The sequence below is a fragment of the Jaculus jaculus genome, chromosome 1, assembly GCF_020740685.1.
Source record: "Jaculus jaculus isolate mJacJac1 chromosome 1, mJacJac1.mat.Y.cur, whole genome shotgun sequence".
In the NCBI taxonomy this organism is placed as follows: Eukaryota; Metazoa; Chordata; class Mammalia; order Rodentia; family Dipodidae; genus Jaculus; species Jaculus jaculus.
The window spans coordinates 11,635,103-11,657,394 of NC_059102.1; the positions used below are offsets into that span (position 1 = coordinate 11,635,103).

The 22,292-nt window shown below is 50.1% G+C and overlaps 1 protein-coding gene across 4 annotated transcripts in view; it reads right to left on the reverse strand.

Annotated features, from left to right (window-relative positions):
• Positions 1-22,292, reverse strand: part of Tacc2 (transforming acidic coiled-coil containing protein 2) — a 218,070-nt gene that overhangs the window by 81,426 nt on the left and 114,352 nt on the right. The gene's annotated exons all lie outside the window — the stretch shown is intronic.

The following is a 22,292-nucleotide window of genomic DNA, read 5'->3' on the forward strand; positions in this document are numbered from 1 at the left end:
GCGGTGGCGGTGGCGGTGGCGGCGGTGTCGGCGATGAGCGGCAGCTCACGGCCCGGGCCGGGCTCCCGGGAGGGCGAGCGAGCGCCGAGCCGAGGCCGGGTGTGCGCGCGCGAGTGCGGCCGGCGCGCGCCTAGGTGTGCGCGCCAGGGGAGCCGGGGCCGTGAGCTAAGGTCTCCAGCGATCTCCCCTCTCACAGCCCCAGGCAGCCCGAGAGGGACACGGTGATGTCATCACCACCACCAAGCCTGCATCTTCACAAAGCTCCATCGCTGGCGGAAACGGGGCGGGGGAGAGGGCGAAGACCCTCCCTCGGCTCCCACGTCAAGCCCCGGCCTCCCAGCCCCAGCGCCCGCCCGCCTGCATTGTGTGCCTTTGACATGTAAATGCAACGCTGGGTAGGCAGCCAGCAGTCCCGGGAGGGAGGGGCAAGGTGGTCCAGGCAGCTGACCAACAACAGGGTTTGGGGAGGGGGGTCCCCTCCAGGAAGAAGGAAATGGTCTCCCCCTCCCTAGGCTGAGCAGGACTGCCAGGACAGGTAAACATGGCTACAGGGATAATTGAGGACTGCCCACCTCTGCCTTCTTCAGACGGGCTAGGCTGGAGAGAGACTCAATCAAGACAGTCCCAGAGGCCGCCTCCTGGCCTGGCTCCTCCGCTACCAGCCTAGCAAGTCCAAGCCTCCAAGGAGACCACCCTGGCACAGTGTGCAGAAGTTGGGGCAAATTGGGGCGAATAAAGCACAGGGCCACCTTCCGGGGTTCCGTCTGCAGCACCATCTTTGGCCACCAGAAGAGTTTTTAACAAAGACACACTCCATGCAGGGGCTCATCCTGCACAACGGGGTCCAGGCCAAGGGTGGGAAGCCAAGGAGAAAGGCAGCTCGGAGTGGTGTGCAAAGCCTCAGTTCTGATTCTAAACACAGCTGACCTACAATGTGAGAGGACAGGGATGGCAGATGCCCAATCCCATTTTCCAGTGGGGAAGCAGCTGGGTCCCAACCCCTGGCTCAGAATCCCTCTACACTTGACCTCCTGGGTCTTCCACTGAAGCCGCTGGGGAAAGATTGCATCTCCGTGTAGGTGTCGGGGGTGTGGGGGACCCTCCTCCTGCTCCACATTCGGTGCAGTGACTTTCTAAGTATCACACAACTGAATGAAAACTCAACTGTTTTCCCGCACTGTCTTCACCCATAGGACCAATTAGCTGGATAGGTTATCTAAATTGTGACCCCCCCCCCAAAAAAACTATGCTAAAAATAAAACCAACCAAATTGCTCAACACATTTTCAAATTCCTCCACTTCAAGGAATGTCCTCCATAACTAAGGCCAAGGATGTTTGGATGAGCACATCTGGAATCAAACTCCTGCATCAGGACAGCTCCACAGCCTGCAGATTTACCTCGGCTCCTAGTTCATATCGGGGGGTGTCAAACAAAACACCAGACCACCCCAACTGCTTCCCAGGACTCCATGACATGGAATTTCCAGGAAACACTGAGAACTCAAGTTTACTTTTGCACTTAAGTGAAAACAGCGGATAATGATGTCAGTCTCTAAGGGAAGGCAAGTGGCAGGGGGGAAGGGAGCGGACAGCAAGATGAAGGCTGCTCTGGAAAACAACTTTTGGGGAAGCCATCACACCGTCACCACTAGTTTATTTTCGTGGCAAGGTTCCTGCAGCCTATTCATTCTATCGTATTCTTTGGGGGGGGGGGTCAATTTCTCTGTCAGAAAGCAGATCCCATCAACTCTATGTACAGTTGGGGGCCCAAAGAACCTTACAGTGTGAAGTAGAGAAACAAAACTCAATAATAATTAGACTATTTTGAGGACAGGAACCTTTTTCCTGGGCATGTAGGGTATGAACTTCTGTTACAACTGACGCTAGGGACACTACATGGGAAAATGAGGAGCTGGAGGAGGCATGGTGGCCTAAATGAATTCCAGCATGTGCATGCTGGCTTGGTTTTGCCTCCTTAACGTGCCGTCTTTAGAGTCATTCTTCCATAGTGACCTTGGATTCCAGGAGTGGCATCAGAGTTCAAATCCTGACTTCTCCCTTATCAGCTAGGTAGCCTTGAGCCTGACTACCCTCAGCCTCCACTCCCAGCTAGCATGCGAAAAAGAGCAACAACTTTGCAAGGGTACTGGGGAAATGGGACTGAATATCACCTACAAAAGCCCAGGACCAGAGTACTGCGTTCTAAGAAGTGTGTTCAGCCAGGCGTGGTGGTGCATGCCCTTAATCCCAGCACTCGGGAGGCAGAGGTAGGATGATCACCATGAGTTCGAGGCCACCCCTGAGACTACAGAGTGAATTCCAGGTCAGTCTGGACTAGAGTGAGACCCTACCTCGAAAAACCAAAAACAATAAAAAATAAAAAGCCATAATATAATACTATAAAAGAAGTCGGCATTGTGAAGGCTAAGGGCTTTTAGTTACAATCCCAACAACAGTTGTGACATGGTGACATATTACTTAGCGGATGACACCAACTTACTGATATTAAAAACCTGCACAAGAACAAGGTAGAAACAAATAGAAATGGGCACCTTCAAAGTCAATGGCAGCTAAACTTTTATCATGGGATTTCCTATGCAAGAGCCGCGCAGATTCACAATGAGCACTTTGATGCCAACTTTGCACACAATTTAGAATCAGCTTGACTGGATACAGAATCATCTAGGAGAAAAATCTCTGGGCAAGTCTGCAGAGGAGGGTCTAGATTAGCTTAACTGAGGTGGGAAGACCCACCCTAAGGGCAGGTGGCACCATTCCATGGGCTGAGGTCCCAGACTGCATAAAAAAAGAGAAAGCGGGCTGAAGAGATGGCTTAGCAGTTAAGGCACTTGTCTACAAAGCCAAAGAACCCAGATTCAATTCCCCAGGACCCACATAAAGCCAGATGAACAAGGTGGCACGTGGCACAGGTGTCAGGAGTTCATTTGCAGTTGGCTAGAGACCCAGGCGCGCCGCCCATCCTCTCTCCTCTCCCTCCCCCATCTGCCTTTTTCTGTCTCTCTCAAATAAATAAATAAGTTTAAAAAGAGAGAGAGGGGGCTGGGGAAATGGCTTAGCGGTTAAGGCACCTCCCCGCAAAACCAAAGGACCTAGGTTTGATTCCCCATGACCCAAGTAAGCCAGATGCACAAGAAGGCACCTGGAATTTGTTTCTAACAGCTGGAGGCCCTGGTGTGCCCATTCTCTCTCTCTTTCTCTCTCTCTCCCAAATAAATAAAAATAAGTTAAAGGAGAGAGAGATAAAGTGAAGTGAGCATGGCCATCCGTTGCTCTGTGCTTTGGACAACCCCTTCTTATAGTGTTTTCACAGGTGGGACAGACCTTATGTCAGGTCTCTTTTACTTTGCCAAGAGCATTAGTCCCATCACAAGGAAACCTTATGACATTATCTAACCCTAATCACCTGCCATACACCCTGCTGCCAAATACCAGCCCACTATGGGTCACTATGGGCTTAGACTAAAGAATTTTAGGAGATGCATTCAGACTGGACACAATAAGCTGCTTTTTGCTCCTTCTGCCACACCTTCCCTGACATGACAGATGGTGTCTGCTCACACTGTCAGCCAAAATATGCTGGTCCTCTCTTGTGCTTATTTTGTTTTATTTTGTTAGGGTTGTTTTGTTTGTTTGTTTGTTTTTTTGTTTGTTTTTTGTTTTTGAGGTAGGGTCTCACTCTAGCCCAGGCTGACCTGGAATTCACTATGTAGTCTCAGGGTGGCCTCAAACTCATGGTGATCCTCCTACCTCTGCCTCCCGAGTGCTGGGATTAATGGCGTGAGCCACCCTGCCTGGCATTATGCTGCTTCTTAATCAGGTATTTTGTCAGAGCCATAAAGAAAACAACTACTACATGTGGCCATTTAATTATTTAGCATACAGAAAATGTGAAACTGAAAGGAATAGGGGCAGAAAAGTGGAAAGTGTCAGCAACGGTCTGAGTGCACCTCCTATAATTCTTTTGTTGAAGCCTTAGTCCAGGAGGCAGAGCCCCTGGCAGATGATTAGGGTTAGATAAGGTCACAAAGGTTTCCTTGTCATGAGATACAAACAGCCTGCCCATGCAGAAACCCATGGTGAGAAACCGATGGTTGCTGTTTTCACCTCTCCATTTGTGGTATCTTTGTCACAGCTGTCCAGGCTAACGCATGCTCCTACTGTACTGCGACGGAACCAACAAGAAGAGGTGACAAAAAAGGAAGAGACAAGAAAAACTATTAACTTGACCCAAGAAAACCCCAAACAACCACAGTCTAGGATGATTGCACATGGGTGTTCAGAGGCTATGAAGATTGCCTCCAGGTCCCCACAAAACTGCTCTTACATTCCACTCCTCTTTCTCTTCCTGCCTCCCTCACCTCACCCCTAAATCCTCCCACAAGACTAGGTCACCATGGTAGTTTGGATGGCTTGAAGGTGTGGCTCCACAGACTCAGGAGTTTCATTAAAAGCTTGCACCGTCAGCCCCTAGCAGGCAGGTCCCTGCAACAAGGAACGTGTCCCTGGGGGCAGGTCTTGGAGCCCAGCTCTGACGCGTGTTTGGGGGCAGGTCTGTGTGGTGCCCTACTGGGTGTGCTCAGAGAAACTGCAGTTCTGGTGGTTCGTGCTCGCTGGTGGTGTCTGCTGGCTGTTTGGGGGTGTCTCTTTGCTTGGGTCTATGAAAGTGAGCCAGCTATCCTGCCGTTGGTGGCATTTCCCCTGGATTTTGTAAGCCTGAAATAAACCCTCTTTGCCGGGTGTGGTGGCGCACGCCTTTAATCCCAGCACTTGGGAGGCAGAGGTAGGAGAATCGCCGTGAGTTCAAGGCCTTTTGAGACTACAGAGTTAATTCCAGGTCAGCCTGGACCAGAGTGAGACCCTACCTCGAAAAACCAAAAAAATAAAAATAAAAATAAAAAACCCTCTTCCTCCCATAAGCTGTGTCTGGTTGAACGCTTGTCCCAGCAACAGGGAGCTGACTGCAACGGTCACAGATTTGCACAACGCGAAAGCTCAGACTCGTCTAGAAGTGTTACAGTGCAGCAGATGCCACCCCAGTCACTCCTTCCCAAGTTTACTCAAACATGCACTGAGCCCCCACCTGGGCAGGTGCTGGCCAGAGCTGAGAAAGCGGGGAGTTCCTGGTCCTCAGAGCCCACACCATCCTGTCTCCACCTGGCCACTCTGTGAGGAACAAAGGCTCTCCAGAACAGGATGTCCTTGCCAAGCCAGGCTAGTGATGCCTTCCGCTCTCACATGTGGCTCTCATAAGACCCTGGCTTCAACAAGCTCCCCTGCGGGCCTCTGGGCCCTGTACTTCCCATCCAGAGCCCTAAAGGCAGGCCAAGTCCATCAGATGGGCTCCACAGCCTGCTAAGGTCTCAAGTCACACTCTGGAAAGCTTGATAAGCCAAGGAATGCTTCTGTCCTCTCCAAAATAACTAGTGATACAGCGTACGTTAATGGAACTGTACTATTACAGGCCTGGCACATGCATGGAGACAGGTAGGTCTATTCTCATGTCACTTACGGGGCAGCAAGACTGACCAGTCCCTGCAGCCATGCGGTATGCTGTGTGCTGCCTGGTCCAGATTCCATAGAGGGACCCAGGACTAGAGGCCAGTTAAAACTGATGGCTTGGGCTGGAGGGATGGCTTAGAGGTTAAGGCATTTGCTTGCAAAGCCAAAGGACCCAGGTTTGATTCCCCAGAACCCACGTCAGCCAGAGGCACAAGGGGGCACAAGCGTCTGGAGTTCGTTTGCAGTGGCTGGAGGCCCTGGCATGCCTGTTCTTTCTCTCTCTCTCTCTCTCTCCCTCCCTCTTCCTCTGTAAAATAAATATATAAATAAAAATGTATTTTAAAATGATGGCTTGGCCATGGTGGGTCTTTTTTTGTTTGTTTGTTTTGTTTTTTTTTTTTTTGAGAGAGAGACAGAGAGAGAGGCAGAGAGAGACAGAATGGATGCACTGCACCAGGGCCTTTAGCCACTGCAAGCAAACTGCAGATATGTGCTCCCCTTTGTGAACATGTGCAATGCATCTGTGCCTCTGGCTTACGTGGGAGCTGGAGGTTAAACTTGAGTTCTTAGGCTTTGCAGGCATCTTAACTGCTAAGCCATTTCTCCATTGTATTTTTAAATTTTTGTTTATTTATTTATTTGAGAAAGTGAGAGGGAAAGAGGCAGACAGAGAGAGAGCGAACAAGGGTGCACCAGGGCCTCTAGCTACTGCAAACAAATTCCAGACACATGTGCCACCTTGTGCATGTGGCTTAGGTGGGTCCTGGGGAATTGAATTGAGGTCCTTTGGCTTTGCAGGCAAACCTTTTAACTGCTAAGCCATCTCTCCAAAACCCCTCCTTTAAAATTATTTATTTATTTATGTAAGAGAGGGAAAGAGGCAGAGAGAGAGAGAGGTTTTTGTTTTTTTGAAGGCAGGATCTCACTCTAGCCCAGGCTGACGTGGAAATCACTATGTAGTCTCAGGGTGGCTGCAAACTGTTGGCAATCCTCCTACCTCTGCCACCCAAGTGCTAGGGTTAAAGGTGTGTGTCACCATGCCTGGCATGGCCATGTTTTCTTAATCTTGGCACTCTGTAGGCTGAGGATGGAGGATCATAGTGAGTTCAAGGGCAGCCTGAGCTTCATACTGATTGAGTTCTAGGTCAGCCTGCACTAGAGTCAGACCCAGCCTCAGAAAACAAACAATGAAACAAAACAAAAATGATGGCTAAGCCAGGCATAGTAACATACACCTGTAATCTTAGCACTCAGGAGGTAAAGACAGGAGGATGATGAGTTCAAGGCCATCCTCAGGTACATCACAAGTTTGAGGCCAGTGTAGGCTACATGAGAGCTATCCCAAACAAAGAAAAAAGGGGGCAGCTGGGCGTGGTGGCGCACGCCTTTAATCCCAGCACTCGGGAGGCAGAGGTAGGAGGATCTCCGAGAGTTCGAGGCCACCCTGAGACTACATAGTGAATTCCAGGTCAGCCTGAGCCACAGTGAGACCCTACCTCGAAAAACCAAAAAAAAAAAAAAAAAAAAAAAAAAAAAAAAAAAAAACGGGGGGGCATACTGGAGAGATGACTCAGTGGTTAAGGTACTTACCAATAAAGCTTAAGGACCCAGATTTGATTCCCCAGTATCCATATATAGCTGGATACCCAGAGTGGCCCATGCATCTAGAATTCATTGGCAGGGCTAGAAGCCCTAGTGTGCCCATTCTCCCTCTCTCTCTCTCTTTCCTTGCAAATAAATTTTTAAAAATTGTAAAAAAAAGAAAAGAGAGAGAGAGAACAAAAGAAAGAGAAAAGGGTGGAAGAGAGGCTGGAGATGGCTCAGGGACATAAAGCACTTGCTATGCTAGCCTGACCACCTGAGTTCAGATCCCCAAATAAATCTGGACACAAGTAATATACACAATTGTAATCCCAATGCATCTTCAACAATACTGAACGTCAGGGCTACCAAACAACAATAGAGACCCTGTCCCAAAAGGCAAGGACAGATCCCCAGAGTTGTCCCCTGACCCTCCTGACGCTACACATGTGCTGTACCATGTTGCACACATGTGTATGCACACACACCTGCAAAAATTATGAAAAAAAAGAAAGAAAAATCACACCCCTAAAAGGGCTAATAGGGCTGGAAAGATGGCTTAGTAGTTAAGACATTTGTCTACAAAGCCAAATGACCCAGGTTCGATTCCCCAGGACTCACATAAGCCAGACGCACAAAGTTGCACAAGCTTCTGGAGTTTATTTGCAGGGGCTGGAGGCTCTTTCTTTCTTTCTTTCTTTCTTTCTTTCTTTCTTTCTTTCTTTCTTTCTTTCTCTCTTAAATAAACAAATTTAAAAATATTACAAAAGGGCCAATAGTTTGAAGTGCCTCTGACACCCCAAAATACAAAACAGTGTTCTACCTTGGCCTCAGGGAAGAATCCAGTTGCCATAGCAGCAAGCCTCCCCAGCACTGCTGGTGGACCCCTGAGCTGCTAATTACCCAAGCACATGGGAAAGGAAAGTAGGTCAGATCACAGAACGCCCGTGGGGGAACATTAAGGATGTAAATACAGCTGCAGGATGAAGGGACTGGCCTTGGTTCTGCTTCTTCCAGCCCCTGACCTGCAACACCCCACACGCCATGAGAGGCAAGGCAGACACCCACCCCCAGCAATACACACACATCCAGCACCTCAGATGGCACCATCACTGCTGTGTACATTCCTAATTCACTCCCCCATTTGTAATCCCATATGTCCAACCCCAGGAGAGACAGTGGTGCCCGACGCTCCCTGATGCCCACACGCTACTTCTGGCACATTCAATGGCTTGCCTGTAGCTGTGTGTGCTGGCAAATTGTCCATCTGGGCCTAGCAGCCCAGCTCACTCACATGAGCAGGAGACCAGGAGGGTGAGACAGGGACAGAGGCAGAGACGCTGAAAGATCAAGAATGGCAAGCTACTGGGCTTCCTCCCACTAGGCTTGATGGACCTTAAGTCCTCTCTCCTGGACTTTGGGAGATGTGCTCTCTTGTCGCTCATCCTTGTCACAAGTCCCGATTCTTATGGCTTTGAGCAGTGAAATGTACTGTCCTTTATTCGTGAAGGAACAAGAGCCTCACTGTGACCTCAATGTGGAGGGGTGGCACCATCTCCGCTCTTCCATCTCTCTCAGTTCCTCCTGTGCATCAAAGCCCAGCTACAGGTCAGCTCCTGGAAGGGTTCTGCCCACTGACCTCACTTTCACACTCTACCAATGGTGGCATTTTTACAACACGGTGCTTAGTTTCCTGTTATTCTCAAGTTATTTAAGTGTATGTGTCAGGTATCTTTGCTCTCCAGCCATGGGCAGTGCCACTGTATGCCAGAGCCCTTAGACAGAAGAGCTTCCCACAGCATCAGGGGCCCTGAGGGTCAGTCACCTGATGACTACAGAAGAGGTGGAAGATCACCGAGCCTGGGATTCCAGGGCCATGGGCACCCTCCTAATCAGCACATCTTTAACCCCAGCACTCAGGAGGCTGAGGTAGGAGGATCGCTGTGAGTTGGAAGCCACCCTGAGACTACATAGTGAATTCCAGGTCAGCCTGGGCCTAGAGCTAGACCCTACCTCGAAACCAAAACCAAAAAGAAAAAAAAAAAAAAAAGCAGCATAAGTATCTGGTGTTCACTTACACTGACAAGAGAACCTGGTGCCTCACCCCACACAAACACAAATAAATAAATATAAATAAACAAATAAAGTATTATCTTAAAGAATGTGCTAGAAAAAAATCAGTAAAGAGAGGTAGGACACTTTCAGTTTAAAACTAAGAATTCAAGATACAATCTTTGATAACTATTAGAAAGATGAAAATAAGGAAGGAAAAGAGAGGGAGAGGGAGGGAAGAAATGAAGGAGGAAGGCCAGTCCTAAAAATCCCATGCTATGCAAAATGTTAAGTTTTGAAAAGTCCTATCACATATGTAGAAATGAGTAGGACAAATACCATGGAAACCAAAAATCTCAAAATCCGTTTGTTCAAAATGAATGAATTAATTAATTGATTAGAGAGAGAGAGAAAGAGGCAGATAGAGAGAGAAAGGCACACCAGAGCCTCTAGCGCCTGCAAACGAGCTCCAGATGCATGTGCCACCTTGTACATCTAATGTTACGTGGGTCCTGGGGAATTGAACTTGAGTCCTTAGGCTATGCAGGGAAGAGGCTTAACCGCTGAACCATCTCTCCAGTTTAATTTATCTTTTTTGAGGAGGAAACGGTAGGCAACACTCTTGCGATAGCTTGTAGAGAGCATGCCCTACCTGATGCTGTGAAGGATGCAAGTTTTCCATCCAAGGAAGCCAAAGAAAGTATGGCAGAGGAGGTAGGTAAAAGCTGGGGGAGGGCGTGAGGCTAGCTCAGAAGTACTTCTCCACACCCTTGAAGTTGGCCGTAAGTCTGGGTCAAAGCTTCCCAAAAGCCAAAGCGAAAAGAGCAATAATACCTACCATGGATATTAGTTCCCAGGACTTAATTTCACACGATTACTTCAGCAAGCAGGGGTCACTCACAGCTCCCCCAGCAATTAACATTAGAAAACCAGGGAGTCCCCAGCACTAAGGGGCTACTGGATCTGTCCTATACTGAGTCCCCAACTGCCATGTCACCATGGTGACAAGGTTACAAACTAGGGAGTAAAGGGCGGCGCTGGGACTGTGTTGGTCAGCAGAAGCGCTTACACGCGTGTTCACCCCTCAAGGACTCCTCCATCTTTCAAGCCACCCTCCTGCTCCCTGTCAGGGCAAAGTGCAAGGCCCCCAAACACAAGGTGAAGCTACAAGCCTCACGGAAATGGATGTCATGAAATTACAAATGGCGCAAAACCCACCTGAAACCACTGAGGAACAGTAATTGAGAGTCCAGCCTGTGACCAGGCTGCTGACCAAAGGGAAGGTGGTTTCAAAGAAAGGACAGGAGCATCAAGGAACGAAGAGTCCAGAAACTGTTTACCACAAGAGCCCCATTGAGGCGAGGAATGTGCCACTTTGAAAGGTCAGCAGAAAATGTGCCCAGATTCTCCCTTCTCTCAGCACTAGCATATGGTCTGTGTTAAAATCTCCTTTTTCTTAAACAGTCATTTTTGTATTTTCATTTCCTTTCTCAAGGTAAAGTCTCTAAACATGTTCCCCACTATTGACCATAAAATCCTGATTCATTATGGGGATTCATTTTAAACAGCCTTTCGAAAGTAACAATTTTCTTCAGATTTCATCTCTCCCTGGAGCTAACTCTATAAACTGGGTGGGAGACCATAAACCAACACAAACACGGAGGCCCATGGCAGCCCCCAAAGGTCAGAGTCCTACTTAGAAATAAAATCAAGTTTCGTTCTGCACCTGGGATGAGAGGACCAACGGACTCACCCGGGCCAGGGCACTGCGCTTGTCTAGGACCAAAACCATAACCAGTGCTTCCCATCTTCCTCCTCTGAGAACCTCTTGCAAAAAATTCCATGCCCACTCTTAAGAAGGTCTGGGTGCTTGTTAAGAGAGCTTAAAGCTGTCTCTGGCTCGAATGGGATGTGTGGATCCACAGAATTCCTTTAGAGCTTAGGGTTACTTGTTTGGGAGGCTACTGTGTATGAGGAATAAAAGGCCTTTTAAGGAGAAAACTGGGGTGTAAACTGAGAGGATCTCCCAGCTGCCAAAGTGGACTGGAGAAACAGGCTAAGTACAGCCACCTGCCCTCTGCAGGGGAAGGAGTCCTGGAGGCCCCCGGGAGGCCGGCCTGGGGAGGAAAGGCTTCCCAAATTAGCTGCAGCCTCTCGTCTTCCCCCTCACCGAGCACGGGGGCAGCAGCCGGTTCCGGGGGAGCCTGACAAGCCTTCATCCACCCGTGAGCGGCCCAGAACTGCTGACTCAAGGCTCTCTGAAGGAGCCGAGACTCAGAACCCTGGGCCAGAAATAGCATCCATGCGCATCTATTGATGGCATAACGTCTGCAAGCATAGCGAGTGAATGAATGTGTCATCAGTGTGTGCATGTGTGTGGGTGCTCGCCCGCACCTGTGTGTGTGTGTACGCGCGAGCATGCATGTGTGCTACCAAGCCCTAAAAATACCAGCCTCTTTCCATAACCATCCCAGAGATCCTGTCTATAATTCTCTTACACCCTGCCTACGCATGGCTAGCTTCAACCTGGGTTTAACTATCAGAGGATGATGTTTTTCTCCTAAATGGTCAGATCTTTAGGAACTGATTTGTACATGTGAAGACATTTTTCCACGAGTTCAGACCATCCCGAGTCCTGCCTCGTCTTTCTGACGCTATAGAAATGTTGCAAGATGTCCCTGGGCACAGACACGTCCATGACCAGGCTTCCTAATGGCTCGCAGGAGCTGATGCCTTGTCTAAGTTCAGCGAAAACAAATGCAGGTGTATCTACAGGACAGGCAAGCTATTGATCCAGGAAGGCCCACAGGCATGAGCTTTACACGAGTATTCCATGGCCACTCTGCCTGGGGACAGGCCCCAACAAGGTGGCCCTCTTTTATCCCCACAGGGTCAGTTCCAAGTGAAAGCATGGCCAGTACTGGGCACATGGAAGACCCTCAGCGGCTCGGTGGACAGGTGATGGGCAGACCTGTGATTCTGGCAGTGATGACCACAGCCTAAGGAGCCTCAGTGAAGCAACCTGAGGACGGGGCCTTGGCCCAGCTTTCGGAGCTATACAGAGGCCCTGGGCATCCCGTGCCAGGCCCAGAGTCACTCTCCAGTCGTGCATTCCATTCTCTGTCACCCCAAAGACAGCTCTTGGCTTCATTTCTGTGACTGGTTTGAATCAAACTCTCTTTCTCAGCCACCTAAGACCAAAAGATTAAGGGTCAACGGCAGCAAAAGATTGCTCTCCTGCATTCTTTTTTTAAAAATATTATTTATTTGTTTGTAAGAAGAGAGAGATAGAAGGGAGACAGAGAGAATGGGCACGCCAGCCCCCCGCCCCCCAAGACATTTCTACGCTTCATCATGCCTTTTTCCTCACTGTGCAATGGAAACAGAACCTGTTCCATAACAGAGCTGTTATAAGGCTTAACGGAGACAACGTACGGCCAGCTCTTAGCTCAGCAGGACCAGCGAAAGGCAGGCTCTCAGTACATGTCACTGCAGCTTCTCTGTGAAAAAGCAAGAAACCATTTGGGCCTGGGGACCCTGCGGTCCCTGTAATTCTCTGATCCTCCCAGCATCTCGGGGATGCCACACCCAGGGTTCCTCAGCCAGGCAGGTAAATTACAGGTCAGCTGTGTCCCAAAAGAGTTTGCTCAGGTGACCCAAATTAGAGCATTTATCACAGCATTGCCTTCGGAGCTTATAACCTCAACCAAAGTTCTAACCTTGCTGGGCCTCAAATTTTATTTTATTTTATTTATTTATTTATTTTTGGTTTTTCAAGGTAGGGTTTCACACTAGCCCAGGCTAACGTGTAACTCTCTATGTAGCCTCAGGATGGCCTCAAACTCACAGCGATCCTCCTACTTCTGCCTCCTGAATGCTGGGACTAAAGGTGTGCGCTACCACCTCAGGCTCAATTTTTTTTAAATACATTTTATTTATTTATTTATTTGAGAGAGAAAGAGGTAGACAGAGAGAATGGGAGTGCCAGGGCCTCCAGCCACTGCAAACGAACTTCAGATGCATGCACCCCCTTGTGCATCTGGCTAACGTGGGTCCTAGAGTATCAAACGGAGATCCTTAGGCTTCGCAGGCAGACGTCTTAACCACTAAGCCATCTCTCCAGCCCCACCCCCCCAGCTCAATTTTTTTGACTCATAAAATGGGTAAAATAAAATACATTTGCCTTCCAAGGCTGCTGCATGGTGGCACATGCATCTGGCGTTCATTTGCAGTGGCTAAAGACTCTGGTGCACACATAGTCTCTCTCCCTTCCTTCCTTCCTTTCTCTCATAAATAAATTAAATAAATAAATTTTAAAAATTTAAACCCACTTTGCTTTGTTCATGGGCTTTCAGTTTCATTGTCCACATAGGAGAAAAGCAGACAGGCTCCCGTGGTCTCACAAAGCCCAGGTCATGATACTGTGAAAGATGACTATTTATACAGACTGCAAGCTGGCATAAAAGGGGGGGCGTGTTATCCCCAAAGAGCCATCCATGCTTTGTTTCTTAGCCCAGAAGCATACACCAGTATGGGTTTCCTACTGGTGGAGCAAGCGGGGAAGAGAATAGTACCCCTCAACCCTGAGCCTGGACTAGAAGCCACCGGGAAGAGATGCTGGGGCTGAGCCCAAGGTCCTGAGTAACTTGTCCCGGCAGCCCCTGCCCACAGCCACAGCCCAAGCTGAGGGACGGAGAGTCCCGGCACAGGCTGGGAGAGAACGGGGCTGCCGTGGGCAGGGCCACCATGACCCCACCAGCACCTGGACTCAGGCTTTCACGGCCTCCTGCCTGGAACACCGTGACAGTCTCCACGTGGCTCTCTGACCTCCAACCTCTCCTTCCCATCCACTGTCCTCAACACCAGAAAGTTCCGCAAGCTAACTTCTGTCCTAACTCTGCGCTGCTTGAAAAGAGGACGTGGATTTCCTTTCTCTTCTTAGGTCCCAGCAAGCCCTAGGCTGTTCCCCACTCTGGCACTAGCCTGATGCTGTGCCCAGGATCTTGGTGTCCCCCATCCAGTCCCTCCAGCTTCTTCCTGACCTGCCGTCCACTCTGCTGGACTGCCTTGTGCCCACAAGCCCTCGCCTGAAGGTCTTCGCCCCTTTGCCTCTCAGCAAACACCTCTTCATGCTGCCAACCCCACTGGCGATGGCGCAGCCCCTGGGAACTTCCCCAGCTTCTCTAGACCGAGTGAGGTGCTCGGCTCCTGGGTTTTGTCCTCAGCCTGGCTGCATCCTGCTCTGTTCACGGATGGCATTGTTGTCTGTATTCTCTCCCTCAGAACCACTGTAGTTTTGGGGAGCCAATGTCAACTAAGTGCTTTCCCCTGTATCAAGCTCTGAGCTGTTTGGTTCAGACACATTTATTCTTCACCATAACCCCTGTGTGGTGGTTACTACTAGCCTTAATTTTTCCCCCCGTCTTGCAAAGCAGCGATGAGTTTATTTCAGTGAGTTACAGAGCATGAGTGAGCAGGGGTTACTTACGGGGGCTTGAGGTGGTCTCCCCCCGAAACAACCACACAGCTGCCACCCGAGTCACAGCAGTTCATCCGTCAGCGGTTTAGAGTGGCAGCAGCCTCAGCCAGCCGCAGCGCTCACGTCTAGCCTTATTTTAAATATTGTATTTATTTGTTTGTTTGACAGAGACAGATTGAGAATGGGCGTGCCTGGGCTCCAGCCACTGTAAACGAACTCCAGAAGCGTGCGCCCCCTTGGGCATCTGGCTTACGTGGGTCCTGGGGAATCGAACCTGGGTCCTTTGGCTTTGCAGACAAATGCCTTAACTGCTAAGCCATCCCTCTAGCCCCTAGCTTTATTTTAAAGATAGATAAACTAAGTCTCAGAGTGGTCAGGTCACATGCCCGATATCACACTGATCAGAATTGGGCCCAAGTGGCATGTCTCTCCAATTTGACGTTCCTCCCCGGGCATCGCATCACGCACAAGGTGCAGTACAGGTTCCAGGAGGACTTGTCTGCCGAGCCGGTGGCTGGCTGGCTGGACACACGTGTGTGTGAGTGAGCAGGCAGGTGGATGGGTGGACAAAATACTAGGAGGGCAGGTGTAGGGATGTAGGGATGAGGTGGCGGGTGAATTAGAGGAGTGGGTAGATGGATGAATGGACGGGTGCGTAGGTGCGTGTGTGAACCGATCGGCCCACAGAAGTGGGGGGATGGATCAAAAGTGCAGACAGACTGCGTGAGAAGGAAAATACTTACAGCAGAGGCCAGTAAGTTAAAAAGGAGACATAAAGGGAAGAGAAAGGAAGGGAGGAGGGTACTTAATAGGTTGATATTGTATATATGTAAGTACAGTGATTGAGATGGGGAGGTAATATGATGGAGAATGGAATTTCAAAGGGGAAAGTGTTGGGAGGGGGGAGGGAGGGAATTACCATGGGATTTTTTTTTATAATCATGGAAAATGTTAATGAAAATTTAAAATTTTTTTTAAAAAAAGTGCAGACAGAGCCAAGGAGAGCACCAGAGAGCACTTCCGGCCCTGACTCGGATTCAAGCCCTCATCACTTCCTGCTCCTGACAACAGCAGCCTGTGGCTTCACCTCACAAGCCAAAGCATGCTCGAAACTGACTTGCCAGCAAAAGGCAGCAGCTCTTGGGCTGGGCAAGGGGCCTGTGCCAAGTGCGTTCTGGTGAGAACACCACGTCCTCCCTTCGCTCTGCCTCTGGCCAGGCCCGTCTCTTGGTCTGGGAGTTTATTTCTCCACCTCCTTCGGGCTGGCTGCGATGGGGCCTCGCCCAACAAGCCCCTTCCCACACGCTCAGCTGTGTCTGGAGGGCTCAAGTTTCACACATTTGGCTTAGCAGAACACCTCCCAACACACGTAACACTGGCCAAGGGCTATAACTGGGTAGCTTTGCTGGGGTGGACAGAGGGCTCCTGGCCTCAGCTGCCTCTATTCTGAGCAAGAAAGGCCCCACACTGCCCCATCATTCCCGACTCCCTCAAGCCCCATGACGGAGCATCCACTTCTCACCGACACCACACAGGATCGGCTTCAGGGCGCTGGGACTCCAGCCCAGGCCAGGGTCACAGAGCAGACACTCCCTACAGCTATAAAGCAGTCCTGGCCACTACGCTGGCAGGCCAACTCCTAGTCCCCTCCCAGAAGGAGGACAGCGAGTGAGTGACCGGGTGACCATCCTGAGTCTACTCTCTCCCAGCCTGCTTCTACCCAGAGAGACGAGGCCACCTTGTTCTCGACCCTTGGGGAGAGGGAAGGAATGTCTGTCTCTCTCTGCTCTGGGCACACCTATCGAGCAAATACCAGTGGCTCTGCAGCTGCCTCGCACCAGTGACATGTAGGAGACCAAGCAGGAGCCAGGAGACTTGGGTGGATCGTCTGTGCTTGTCTCCACAGGAAGGAGATACTGTGCCACATGCACATGCCCAGGATGCAGGGGCATGACTGGAACACGGCTTATGCAGTACTGGAGGAGATCCCAGTCCAGAGGCATAGGGTCTGGTCCACAGAGACCCTCAGCCCAAACAATCCAAGCCCTTTCCCTGGCAAGGGAAAAACATGCAGTTCTGCTGTGGTTTGACCATGGTCTGCCTCTCCCCGCAAGTTCACACAGAAATTCATTCCCAAACTCATGCGTTCACAGTATGAAGAGGATAGAAACTTAATGAGGGGCGGTGCCTTGGGCACGTTACTGTGTTTCGATAACAACTGAAGTGAGCTCCGCAATTGAATCCTGGCGAATCCTAAGAAAAAAGACAGAGATCGGGCACGCGAACAAAAAGACAGACACCATATGGACTCCCTGTTCTCATCATGCAACGCTCTGTGACTGTGTGTCATGAAGTGAAGCAGCTATGGGGGCGGGGGGTGGCTCTTGTAAGAGCCAGTGCCATGCTGTTTGGACTTTGGGCCTCCAAATAAGCGTCTATTCGTTCTGAAGTGAGCTAGCTGGCCTTGGGTGCTTCATTATGGCGACAAAACATAAACTAATACAAGACCCATGTACAAATGAAGTGCTCAGGTGAGGAACCGGACATCAATAGGTTTTCAATGAGAACGGGTCTTCAGCTTTGGGAGAACAGGGCCGACTCTGCTTCCCTCCTACACAGGCAAAGAAAGCTCTTGAGTCTCAGAGGAGCTTTGGTAAAAATATGAGACCAGGGCTGGAGAGATGCCTTAGCCGTTAAGGCACCTACTGGCGAAACCTAAGGACTTAAGTTCGATTCCCCAGGACCCAGGTAAGCCAGATGCACAAGGTGGAGCATGCGTCTGGAGTTTGTTTGCAATGGCTGGAGGCCCTGGCATGTCCATTTTCTTTCTCTCTCTCTCAAATAAATAAATAAGTAAATATTATTTTAAAAATTTATTAAGAAAGATGAGAACAATTCAGGGCACCACCAGGAAGTCTGCTGCATCCACAGGCTCTGGTTCAGGCAGTGTTTCCCAAGGGCTGTGGCCTCTGAGCCTCCTGGATCAGCACCAGGGAACCACTTCTCCCAGGCAAGAGGCTTGGCCTTCCCAGATGGACTCGTCAGGACCTGTCCAGCTAGGCAGTCCTAGGCCAGGTTTCTAAGCCACCAATTCCAAAGAGAGAATGGGCAATTAGCTCTGAGCAGGGCTGATGTTTGCCTGGGCCCATGTGTCACCTGGCCCATGTGCCAACACATCAAGCTATTGGCCATAAGCCTGCCAAGGTCAGCTAAGGCTGTGCTGGCACGAGCCAGGGCTTTCAACTTGCATTCCTGGAAATTCTCTAGCCTCAGCCTCTTATGGCTGTCCCAACAATACGGGATGGCCAGGATCCATGGATGGTACAAAGCTTCAGGAGGGCCATGTAGGAGGAGACAGGAGAATGGCCGGGAGTGTGGCCGGAGCAGTCGTCTCCCTCCCTCCCAGGAGACGCTCATGGCTGTAGGCGGGTTTCGGCAGTAAAATGTCCAGCCCCCTCTCTGGGTGACCTCTCTTCCTTCCAAAACTGCTTCTGGTCTACCCAAGTCCATAGTCTAACCACTGCCAGCGGGCATAGGGAGTGAGGAAACTGCTGCAGCAAAGGCATCTGGGGTGTGGGGAGGAGGCTCAGAGTTTGATTCCCCAGCACCTGCATCAATAGCTGGGTGTGGCCATGCGCACCATAAGCTCAGCCCTGTGGGGAACGGAGATCAGAGAACCGCTGGTGCCCACTGGTCAGCCAGTCTGACTGAAAATGGTAGCTCCAGGCCCAGTGAGAGAGTCCACCTCAGAGACGAATGGAGATGAGAAAACAGACGCCAGATGTTCTCCTTGGGCTGCTGCACACGTGTGCCCGGGGCGGGCACATGCATATGCATACACACGTGCGCACACCATGCCTCGGAAACGCCTCACATGCTACACATATGCAAAGAAAGAAAAAGAAAAGGCACTTGGCCCGGACGGTGGCAAGCTCTCCACAGCAGCCCTTGGAAGCAGGAGACCACAGACAGGAAGCCACCCCGCAGGCTCGCGGGAAGACAGCATCCCATGGCTACTAAGCCGCTCCAGGGCCTGCTGCCCTGCTGCCCCCTGCAAGCCGTCACTGGAAGAACAAAGACACAGATGTGTGGCCTGGGCATTATGAACATAGTGGGCGCAGGCGCAGGCTCCAGCAGGAGAAGCTGCTTGGAGGGGACCCCAGGCTGCAGAATCATGACTTCTGCTTCAGTGAGATGGAATGTTCATTTGTACTCGGTTGAAACTTGCACTGAGCAGATCCAGGGACCCCTCAGGTAGGGAAAGACAAGAACAGGGGCCCCGGATCAGATCCAGGCTCTGGCGTCATGACGATCAGCAGCACAGAGACAGTGGCGATGGAGGCCCCACTTCACACACAGTGACGGGAGAACAGCTGGGCCGGAGCCTGCAGCCCCGGGGTGTGGGGCCAAGGATCCTCGAGGGTCTTCTGCCCTGCCAGGCAGCTAGCAAGGTCTTTTTAAAAAATGCAAATCTGATCACATCACCATCCTGCCTAAGGGCTTCTAGGCACACTTAAAAGAAAGGCAGCAAAGGAACCAATGGCCAAAGCTGTCTATGTGACCAAATATAGCAGCCTTGGATGAGAGCCCAAAGTATAAAATAAATACCCATGAGTCCACACTGACATAAATGATTGCATATATTAATGAGTGGAGGGAAAGAAGCAAACCTCTTGTATACAAGACTGTAAATAATTTATGTAGGCCCCTTCCCTAACAGAAGGAAGAAGGCCCCCACGCTGAAGTAGAGGTTGCTGGAGAGACTTCCTTGCAGACGCAACAGGAAGGCGAGGGGAGGCAACTGGAGAAGCCCAAGAGACGCCACTTGGCTGAGCAGCCAAGTCACTCATTGGTCCTGCTGGTGGAGGGACCCTCAATAGGACGCAAACGCAGACATTTCCGCTCGGTCATCTTCCTCTCCCCAGCCCATCACTGCAGTCTAATCATGAGGAAAACATCAGACAACTTCCAATCGAGGGGCGCCCTACCAAATAACTGACAAAAACTTCTGGAAACTATCGAGGTCATCAAACACAAAGCAAGTTCAAGAACTACCACAGCCAAGGGGATTCCGGGGAGACCGTGCAATGAAGGATACTGGGGCCAAGCTGGGCGTGGTGGCGCACCCCTTTAATCCCAGCACTCGGGAGGCAGAGGTAGGAGGATCGCTGTGAGTTCGAGGCCACCCTGACTCCATAGTGAATTCCAGGTCAGCCTGGGCTAGAGTGAAACCTTACCTCGAAAAACCAAAAAAAAAAAAAAAAAAAAAAAAAAAAGGATACTGGGACCAAAAGAGGGACATTTGGTGGGGGGCAGGGAGGAGCTAAGGAAGTCTGGATAAACTGTGAACTTTAGTTAACATGAATGTATCAACATTGGTTCAGTAATTGGACCAACTAACCATAGTGTTTAAGATAGTAACAGAGGAAACTATGTAACTGAATGGGATAAGTAGGGATGTTCCATCCTATCTTCTGGATTTTTCTGTAAATGTAAACTGCACTTAAAAAAAAAAAATTCTATTAGTAAGCCAGGTGTGATGATACACACCTTTAATCCCAGCACTCAGGAGGCTGAGGAGGAAGGACTGCCATGAGTTCAAAGCCAACCTGGTCTAGCTACAGAGAGAGTTCCAGGACACCCAGGGCTAGAGAGAGACCCTGCCTCAAAAAAAAAAAAATTTCTGAGGGGGTGTTAAAGGAAAGATGGTGGGAAGGGATTTTGATTATGGTATATTGCTTATACTTATGGAAGTTGTCAATAAAAAAAAAGCTTTAAAAAATCTATTAACAGGGCTGGAGAGATGGCTTAGCAGTTAAGGCGCATGCTTGTAATCCTAAGGACCTTGGTTTGATCCTCTAGGACCCACATAAGGCAGATGCACATGGTGGCGCATGCATCTGGAGTTCATTTGCAGTGGCTAGAGGCCCTTGCGTCCCCATTCTCTCTCTGCCTCTCTCTCCCCCTTCTCTCTGTCTCTAATAAATAAATAAAAGTAATTTTTTTAAAAAAATCTATTAAAGGAAGTCAAAACAAATGATTTTACCAAAGGAGGCAAAGATAAAGACCCCAGTTTTTACCACGACCTGTGGTGTTCCGTGGCTCAGCAGGGCCCTCTGGGTCTCCCTCAGCTGCCTTCTTTATTCCAGCCACTACAGCAGAAGTCTTCAATCTGGGCTCACTTGTCATGCCTTCTCTGTCCCCAGGGCCCTTACATGTGCTCGCAATATGTATTTTCTCCTCTGGGTCCTCTACCCACATGGAGTAAAACCTGCTTAGCCTTCATGTCCCCAGGAGAGACGGCGTCCTGTTGTAACCGCTCACCCCATGTCTGTCCTCTCCAGCGGGCTGTAGGCTCAGAAAGGACCAAAAGCAACAGGTGCCTTCTAGACTGCTGTGCCCTGTCTCTAGCATGGTACCTGGCCCAAAGTGGTCCCAATCCACACCGCTGGCCCTCAGATACATAAGTGAACAAGACTCAGAAGCTTCGGAACAGGAGGCGGGAGAGATGGCTCAGTGGTTAAAAGCACTTGCTTGTGAAGCCTGGGTTCTTCTCCCCAGTATTCACATAAAGCCAGATGCACATAGTGGAGCCTATATTTGGAATGCAGCTGCCATGGCAGGAGGCCCAATGTGCTCATATTCATTCTCTGCTTCTTTCAAATAAATTAATTTTTAAAAAATTTTAAAAGAAGCTCTGAGAGATGGCTTAAGTTAAGGTTCTTGCCTGCAAAGCCAAAGGACCCAGGTTCAACTCCCCAGGACCCACGTAAGCCAGATGCACAAGTTGGTGCATGCATCGGGAGTTCATTTGCAGTGGCTGGAGGCCCTGGCACACCCATTCTCTCCCTCCCTCCCTCTCCCTCTTTCTCTCTCCCTGCTTATTTCTACCTTTCTCTCTCAAATAAATAAAAATAATTTTTTAAAGCAGCAGCTCTGGAATACAGCAAGCTCCAGGAAACAGACACCCCAGGACATGATTGTAATCACCTTCATGAGACCTGGGTCAAAGGCTGGAGTCTCAGGCCGGGTGAGCTCTGCAAACGAGGGCTCGGGGCAAGTGGCCACCACTCATCACTGCTGCAGCTGGAAGCACTAGACACGGCCGACGCCCCTCAGACTGTCTGTGTCAGAGAATGAAGAAGCGCTGGGTTGTGTGTGGTATCCTTCTGTGTGCTGTGCACGTGCGTGTGTGCCTGTGTGTTTCTTCTGTGTGCACTGTGCACGTGTGCGTGTGCACTGCTTGTCTGTATCACAAGTGCAGGTGCACACATGCACACGAAGCCAGTGGTCATCACTGGGTATCACCCTCAGTCCCTCTCTTTATTCTGTGAAACTGAGACTCTCAGCAAACCAGGGGCCCATGGGCTCAGCTAAATAAGCTCAGCCAGTAAGCCCCAGAGACCCGTCTGCCTCTGCTGCCTTTGTGTGAGGGCTATGGGAGACTGTTGTGCCCTGCGTTTTACCTGGGTGCTGGACATCAAACCTTGGGTCCTCGAGCTTGTACGGCCGTTTTACCCACTGAGCCGTCTCCCCAGTGTAACTTACATAGAGTAAAATAGACAAATTCATGCTTTTTACAGGTATAGCTGCACAGATTTTAACAGTCATGTAACCACCACTATAACCTACGCATGGGACGTTTCTATCACCCCCAGT